This window comes from Gallus gallus, chromosome 4, assembly GCF_016699485.2.
Source record: "Gallus gallus isolate bGalGal1 chromosome 4, bGalGal1.mat.broiler.GRCg7b, whole genome shotgun sequence".
Classification (NCBI taxonomy): Eukaryota; Metazoa; Chordata; class Aves; order Galliformes; family Phasianidae; genus Gallus; species Gallus gallus.
Window position 1 is genome coordinate 74,781,459 of NC_052535.1, and position 8,797 is coordinate 74,790,255.

The 8,797-nt window shown below is 37.0% G+C and overlaps 1 long non-coding RNA gene across 1 annotated transcript in view; it reads right to left on the bottom strand.

Annotated features, from left to right (window-relative positions):
* The window catches only part of LOC121110524, a 19,426-nt gene extending 16,760 nt beyond the window's left edge, over positions 1-2,666 (bottom strand). The window contains exon 1 of the long non-coding RNA XR_005859324.2: positions 2,627-2,666. This is a non-coding gene — a long non-coding RNA (uncharacterized LOC121110524). The remainder of the gene's footprint in view (positions 1-2,626) is intronic.
* Between the last annotated feature and the right edge of the window lie 6,131 nt (positions 2,667-8,797).

An 8,797-nucleotide genomic window follows, 5' to 3' on the forward strand; every position in this document is an offset into this window, starting at 1 on the left:
AGCCATCTGTTTCACTTACCCACATAATTGTCAACTAATCAATTGTTAATTGTAAATGTCCAGTTGCTTAACAGCATTGTACCTCCTATTGCAATTCATTATCCCAAACACTTTACAGATCTTCAATATCTGAATTATTTATTTCCAGGAATGAAGAGAGAGGGAGAAAGATGGCAAGGGGTAACAAGGAATAGAGACGCAGGTAAAAAGGGAGGAGCCTAAAGAATCCAGATGTGGATAAGTACGTATGTGGATAAGGACAATGGCATCAGCATTTCTATGATGCATTGATGAAGCAGGAATGTGAAGGAGAAAGTGACAGATGGAAACTGGCAGAGGAAGGCACATATAATAGAAGGAAAACAAGCTTCTGGCAAGGGTAGAAGGAGCTGAGGATTTAATAAAGGGGAAATTGGGTGCTCTTGCTATCAGGGAAAAGGCTGAAAAATGCAATGAGTTCGGTCAGTGCTGGCTGGAGTGCTGATGCAGTTATCACAACCACTTCAATAGAAATTTCTTTTGAGCCCTAAATTATAGAATCGATTTCTCAAAGTCTTTTATATATATATATATATATATATACACACATATATATATGTAGATGGCATAACATACATGGTGTAACAATTTATTTCACCAGTGTTAAAAGATCAGTGACCTTAGCGCCTGCACCAAATATGCTCTTGATAGATGCCATTATCTTAGCAATCTGTTGTTATGAGCTTCTGAAATCTGTTAAAAGAAGAATTTTGACTCTTCTAAAGACAGAATGAAAAAAAAATGGAGAAATAAAAAGGAAATTGAATCTGTGCTTCTCCATTTAAATGCATGATTATATTTGAAAATAAAGCTTAGGAAAGAGTGATGGATCCATGATTCCAGTAGAACACTTTTATATATTTTGATGGTTATTACTTTCTTTATCATACTGCTTTTCTCTTATGATTATGCTTACAATTATAACAGCATGGATAAAGCAAAGAAAAGGCAAGTGCTTGTTGTGTTTAATCAGAAAAATACCAGAAGATTACCTCAAAGAATGTTGGAAATACAGAAGGAAACATTTATTTGATATATGCATTGAATCATCTGTGTTAGTGGTATGGCAGTAGAGGGTGAACCTTCCCTTCAATATTCCATTACATTTCATTGCCACGTGACAGATGGCAGCAGGGGGGCAGTCTGACAAAACGGCGCCTGACGTGGAAGTACATATGAAGCAAAGGTGTGTCATTGAATTCCTCCACGTGGGAAAAAATTGCACCCATTGACACTCATCAACACTTGCTGAACATTTACAGAGAGCAATTACTGTATCTGAAAACAGTGATGTGGTGGGTACTGTGTTCCGTCAGTGGGTCATCTTGTACAATGTATATTTTACAAGCACAGCATGCCAGTGCTTGTTCATAGCTGGTGGAAACATGTAGCAAATCACTGGTGACTGTGTGACAAATAGTGGTTTATGGCCCAGAATTTGTTTTAACATGTGGTGTTATTGTGCTCTTTTGTATCTGCTGTAGTTTCTATGGAAATAAATAGGAGGCATTACTTTCAGGGTGACCTTTTTCAGTTATGTTTACTTCAATAGTTCCTGAGGCACTATTCTGTCATCCAAGACCACGTAACAAAGCAATCTAACCACAGAGTCTTATGTACAGTCATCCCTCCTTCGGATGGATAAGTGGAGGTAGTGAGAAATCATACCGAGGCTATTGACCCTGACTAACTCAATAACTAACTCAATGAGAATTAGTCCATAAAAACAATTATAATGATGTATAAGAGATTATTAACATTCATGCCTTCATAATCTATTACTGAGCTGTTATGATTGCTCTGTAATTAGCTCTTGATTTTGTTTCTATGTCTGTATCACTTTTTTTTTTCCTCTCTATAGTTTCACATATATCAATAACTTCCCTAGATTTTAGATATTTATTACAAGATTTTAAGTAGTGCAGATACAATAGACGGGATAGATATTATCTACCATTATAGATGTGAATGGAAAGAATTAAAATTTTATATTCATCACAAACTTTAGGAGCTTTTTTTTCCCCCTAAGTTTAATATGATGATGCAAAAATTAGTTTCTAAATTTAAAATGACACAAAAAGAAAACAAGCCAAGCTTAGCCTAATCCTATGAATCTGATGTTTGAGAGTTATATATTTATCCTCAATGAATGAAGCAAGAAAATCAACAAAGCAGACAAAGTACACTGCTACAGAGAGAGCTAGAAGTTAGATTTTGCTTTTTGTACCTTAAGGTTACCCTTCCACATAGAACTCATGGATTTCCCTTCTACTTCGTAGAAGTAATATATTATTTGTTATCTCCTCATTATAGATACTGAAAGTCACGCAACAAGACCAGTAAAATAGATGAGGTAAATCTATATGAATTAAATATTAATACTATGAGATTAGATCAATGGCATAAGAGTTTGCTTTTTTTATGTTTGTTTTTTAAATTGTCTTTATTATACCCACATGTAACACCATAACGTGATAGAAAGTGCAGCAATAATAGCTGGGCTACAAAGCCTTCAGCTGCAGCAAAAGAGGACAAGCCCAAATACAGCAGCTGTGGACACTAAAATTAAGGAAGAAAATTTCCCTACCTTTAGAAGACCTCAGTTACACACAAATCTCCAGCAAGATATCTTTACCTCCACTGCCAACCCTTAAATGAGGTCTGCGAAGGGGTAGATCCTGGCTCCACCATTTGTGGTCAATCAGGTGCATTGCATGCACCTGAGCTGCCCTGGGTTTTCCCTGCCTTTCCACCAGGTGCTCTATTACTGGTTCGGGCTGTAATTCAGCATTTTTGCTACACCATGCTATTCAGGTGAAATACCAAGAGAATCACACCCTGAAGGTGTGTGAAGGTGTAATAGAACTTATGTCTCCAAAGCTGGTGAATCAGGTTGAATTAATAAATCCAAATTCAGTCACAATGTCTGGCCTGATGTGGGAAGGACCCAAGTCTCATACTTACTACTGACCTCTGAAAGATATTGAAAAATGAAATCAGAGCAGCAAAAATGCTAAAAAGAAAAATAAAAAAAAAAAAATGAGGTTTGCAAGTAAAAAACAGGGAAGGAATGAAACAGGAGAACTACTCCTTTAGAGAATAATAAAAGAGCTTAAGGTTACCTAAAGAAGTTTACCGGGTGGGTTGATAACAATGTAAAGATATGTAATGGGGAAAACTGGTGTTCTTTATTAGATAAATGCACACAGACAAATCTATACTAGAAATGATAAAACAAAGAAACAAACCCACAGCACAATATGTTTAACAAAAGTAAGAGTAATTAACAATTGGAACAGTTTATATAAGTGCATCTCTGCCGCACATTTAAAGAAACAGAACAAACTGAAACTATTCCTTCTAAATAAGCATACAGTTTAAACCACAGTTAGTTAAAAAACAAAAACAAACAAACAAGTTATGTTCTAGCTTTGGAGTCTGTAACAAAATTGGGACTTCTTTTTTCCTTTCTACAAGTCCTCTCCTTTTCTAAATTACCAGATTTAGGGGAAAATAAAATAGGCTTTTTGCTGTAAGTGATATGTAAAGTTAAATGTTCACACTGTATTCACTATTTCTCAAATGTTATTTTCAGCAAAAAATTATACAAATCCCAGAAATAAAACATATGAAAAGGAAGAGAACATGATGAGGATAAGGCAAAAGAATAAAATCAACAAAATGGTTGGGATTAGAAGTCCATGGTAAGTGACAGAATGAAACTCTATAACTTGAATGTTATGTAGTTTTCAGGGAGGAAGAAGAAGATGAATGTTAAAGAAGTGATCAAATCTAATGTCAGGGAGGGAAAGATAAGAAAATAGGAAAGATTTGAGACAGGTCTATAGAACAGAGAGGAAGTGGTCTGTGATGATAAGAAATCTAGTTACTACTTTAAAAAAAAAATAGGAAAAAAAATAAGGTGATTAGGAAAAAAAGAAATTGAAGAGTTACATTCTACTGATGAGATTAATAGATTTCAAGTGTACATTGGCTCCTCCTTTTACTCTACAGAGGCAGGATATCATATAGCTGATGGCTGTATTAGCTGATGGTCAGTTACTGAGAAAGAACCCGTACTTGCAATGTTTGAAAGTTTCAGTCACTCTTGTGCATTGTCATCCTTGGTATAGTATGAGAATTTTACACTACCTCAATTTTCTTTATACAAATATTTCTTATATCTGGTTGCCATACACATAATTTCAAAGCTGTATGAAAGTATTTCAATTTAGGTATTAGTCAGCTTTGGAGTAAGCTTTTTTGATAACTTCAGAACCTGCCTGACCATGGTGTCTATATGTAAAACTCAAGGCCTGCTTTTCTTTATTTCCTCTGGCATTTTACCCACCAAGACTTTCCTCCCGTCTCTTACAGCAGGTAATTCCAAGTACGTACATCTATAACTAAATGTATCCTCCAATCATCTCCAAACTTAGGTCTCACATAAACTTGTTTTCTAGTTGATTTCAGCTTCTTTTTTTGTTCCTGGATGCTGATCCCTTGGATTTAAACCAAAGACTTTTGGGTCTAAACAGTTCACTGTAACTGTATGACTTGTAATGAAGCATGTGTCCTTTACAGTGTCATTCTTTGATGTACTTTCTTAGTTATAGAGACAAAATAATTTCTAATTATTACTTTAGATTTTGAGAAACTATAACATAACTCTGTAGCAAATAGTGGCTCTAACATTAAAGCATTCTTGGAAAAGCAATAAAATATATTTTTTGTGGTGTAACTGTAACCCTTGTGCCATGCTTTTAAGGCATGCGGAATTAATTCATTTTTGTCTTGACAGACAACCCTTTCCCTCCACTTATCCATTAGCAGTCTGCTAGACAGCTGAAAAATCTGCATATTAATGAAAAATGAATCAATGATTAAGATCAAAGAATATTTTTGTATTGATCATAGGACCCTCTCTTCTATTACCGTAGTTAAATTGCAAAATGTCAAAATATTTAAAAGTCAGAGCTCACTAAAAACAATTGAGCATGCCTCTGGTATTGACTTTGATATACAAGTATATCCTAAGGGCACACTGTTATCAGCTGGTATAGAATATGGTAGAATATCAGCTGGTATTCTCATATGTAAATAAGTGGACTAATGCTGTAACACGTGAAAACTAATGAAAATGTGCCAACAGTAATTGATAAAGCCAAATGAAAATTGGAAAACAAAGTGCATTATACTGTCATTCTAAGGGTCTTGGAGATTACAATGAGCTCGGTATGAATTCAAGGACTGACTATTCTGGATGATGTCAACATGAATGCATCATAAAATTCCATCTGTTTTTTCAGTAAAGAAACATGAAGCTATTTAATATATATTTTTTAGAATTATTGTAATAAATGCCTGGAAAAGTTGTCTGCAGGGCAGGACTGGAGTAGGTGGGATTTCCACGGTGCTGTAAGAGTACATAAAAAAAGGAAGTCATAAAGTACTTCTTTCCACATTCATAAAGTACACAACTTGGCAGCAGTCTGTAGGTAGAAAAATACCAGGTCGATGGCTGAGCTAATGAACACTCCTATTCTTGAACTACTGGATCTTTTATTCATTCTTTTTCAAGATAAAGGATCCCCAAATGCTCATGTTTACTTTTAGGTAGTCCTCTGTCAGCAACATCCATTCTGTCAGTTAGCATAATGCATGTTTTAACTGTTCAAATTTAATACTTCCTATCTGTCTTGAGTAACAAAAGCGAAATGAGTGCTTGGTGTCTCACATTTTAAATACTTGGAAGTTCTCCATCTGATTACAGGAAAATCTGGCCTGGACTGTAAGGGAGAATGCACCAACATAGTGCTGCAAGTCATTCTCAGCACCTCTTTACCATCATTACTCCATCCACATTATAAAACAATACTGTCATCCTTCAAGGCATCAGGAAAGAGTCCTACCTAATTTTCTCGAACAAGAATAAGCTCTGAAGGCATTCAGTCCTTGACAAGCCCTTGGTGACTCAAGTGAATGATGTAAACATTGCATATCACAGTGTCTACTGTTTGATTGGATTGACGTCTGCCAGTATTTATTTCAGAGGATCCTAACAAAGCCTGCACCTCCATAGCCCCACCTTCATACTCCAGGAGCCACTTCAGAAACATGGAATCAACATAGCTACATTAGCCCTCCTTTTAGTCCCCAGCATTCTCTGCATGCTCAGGACCCCTACTACAAATTTACCAAAAGCTTATCAGAGTTGCCATGTGACCAAAATCTGCTTAGTGACTACTTGCCTAAAATGACACCTGTCAATCACAATATATCTTTCTGTCCAATACTACTAGGAAATTCTATCATCCTTGACTCCAGCCTCTTCCATAAATGGGGGAGTAGTCATTTCCTACCCCAAATTACTCCCCTCTTCCACTTGTTAATATGAATGAACTCCATCACTGTCATCACTTTGAAAAAGGTAACAACTCTACCTTATCCAGCATGCAAAAACACAGAAGAACACTGTTGAGGGGAAAGGCTAATAAATAATTCATTTATATTGATTTAGAGGATCCCTCTGGTGTCATTTGTTTTCAGTCTGTCCTACCAGTCTTTTTCTTTTCATAGTTTTTCATTCAGTTTAAATGGGGTTTCTGTGAAAGAAGCAAGATGATGTTCATCTTTACACACAATTTAAAGAGCTTTCCAATTTCCTACTGGCTTGATCTGTTATGTTAGAAATGCAGTTCAAAGCAATGTCAGCCATCCTAACTTGCTATGGTCTTTTATTCTAGATAAGACAAGACATATGTTTCACAGAATTACTTAGCCATGGAATGGTTGAAGCTGGAAGAGACCTCTGGGATTTTGCTTAAACCCTCTGCTCAGTCAGGGTGCGTTAGAGCAGGTAACCCAGAACCTTAATAACTTTCTGGCTCAACAACCTTCTGTCTGAGTCACCTCTCTCGCTGTTCCTGTCTTCTCTACAGGCTTAGCCTGATTTCATCTCTTTTTGTCAGTTCACTCGTATTCCATTACTGATCCTTGGAAAGTAGACTTCTCAAAGACTCAGTCTAAGCTGTCAGAAATCTGGGCAGCTGGCCAAGCTGATGAGCTTTGTACTGTCTTTACACTGGGAATGTCTCTTTGCACTTATAGTCACTGTTGTATGGCCGGAGTTTGACTAATAAGTCGAATGAAACATTTATTCACTTCTGGACTGGTTTATTAGTTATATCCCCAGTCAGAAGAGAAGCCTACCTGGAAGTTTATCTTTGCCACAGGCACTCTTTGTCATACCTTCAGAGATTATCCAAATAGAAGGGAAAAATATCTCTAGCAGAAGCTTCATAAATGCATCTGTCACTGCATCACCCATGGTGAGCTAGGTCATGTTTCATCTTCGGCAGCTTTTGAATTAGCACGTTGTCTCAGAAATACATCTCCAAGCCAAATGGGTCAAAAAATTCCCCAGAAATAGCATTACCTAAAATACTGGCTTATTCCCCAGAAGCTTGCTGTGGTTAGTTCCAGGTGTAATCCATCCCACAAGTGAACTCTTTTCACTTTCATTTCTTCCCACCCTCTTCTTTTCCTGAACAATTTGAGTTGTTGGGAAAAAATACATATTAAATACTGATGGCTACAAGCCAGCTGCTCTCTCTCCTATCCTAAAAGACCTTTACCTTACCACATTTGTCCAGTCATTGTGGTCAGATAGTCCTTAATATAGGAGAGCCAAAAAAAAAAAAAATCATGAATTTGTTCTTGGCAGCTAAAATGAAATGAGGAAAACATTTCTTCAGCCAGCTTTCAGAAAAGTTCAGAGAATAAAATGGTAGCTGCTTTGCTTTTTGTCTTTGAACACTTAGACTCCTCTCTTGGCATCAGCATCTCTCCAAGTCTGCTTGGATCCATACCCAAGGCCAGCAATGGCAGTCTGTCTATGCTGATGCTAGCAAAATACACCTAGAAGCATCCTGAATCCTGTAGCAAAATCCTGTACTCATCACCATCATAGACATCTTGGACTCAGACTGAATGACAATTGCCTACCAACCTTTTCTGCTGGCATTATAAGATTGTTCATGGAAAGTCGCCAAAAGATTAAAAAAAAACAAGCAAACAGAACCAACATTGAATTACTTCAACTTCTGCTACCCAACCTGGTAGCTGGACAAGGTTTGATCAAACCATGGGGCTATGTGGTGGATTAAGATTGCCTAACAGCCAGCCACTCACTTCTCCACCTTATTGTGGAAGTGAAGAAAATAGGCTGAGAAAGCATGGGTGAAGATAAAGACAGGGAGATTTCTTACTATTTACTATTGCAGGCAAGGAAGATTTGACTTGGGAAAAACTAATTGGAAATTTATTGCTTCTAAAAACATATTTAAGTAGTGAGAAATGAAGAAAAACATTAAAACAACAAATTTTCCTCTTTCTCACACTCAACTTTACTTCTTCAATTCTGATTTCTCTGACTGCTCCCCACTTAGGCAGAGTGGATGAGGAGTATGGTCTCTATATACTGGTTCTTCTTCTCTGAGGCTCCTTCCTCCTCATCTTTTCCCTGTCCATGGTGGGTTCTCCACAGGCTGCAGTTTCTTCAGGAAATGTGCACATGCTCCGGAGTGGTGTCCTATATGGGATCTAGATTAAGTATGCACTCCCCTTTTATCCTCTATTAGCTGCAGAGAAATAGCTATTCCAGTGCCTGGAGCACCTTCTCCCTCTCCTTCTCTAACCTTGGTGTTTCTGCTGTTGTCTTCTTACAGAGGTGATCACTGAAGTCTTGTCAAGGTTT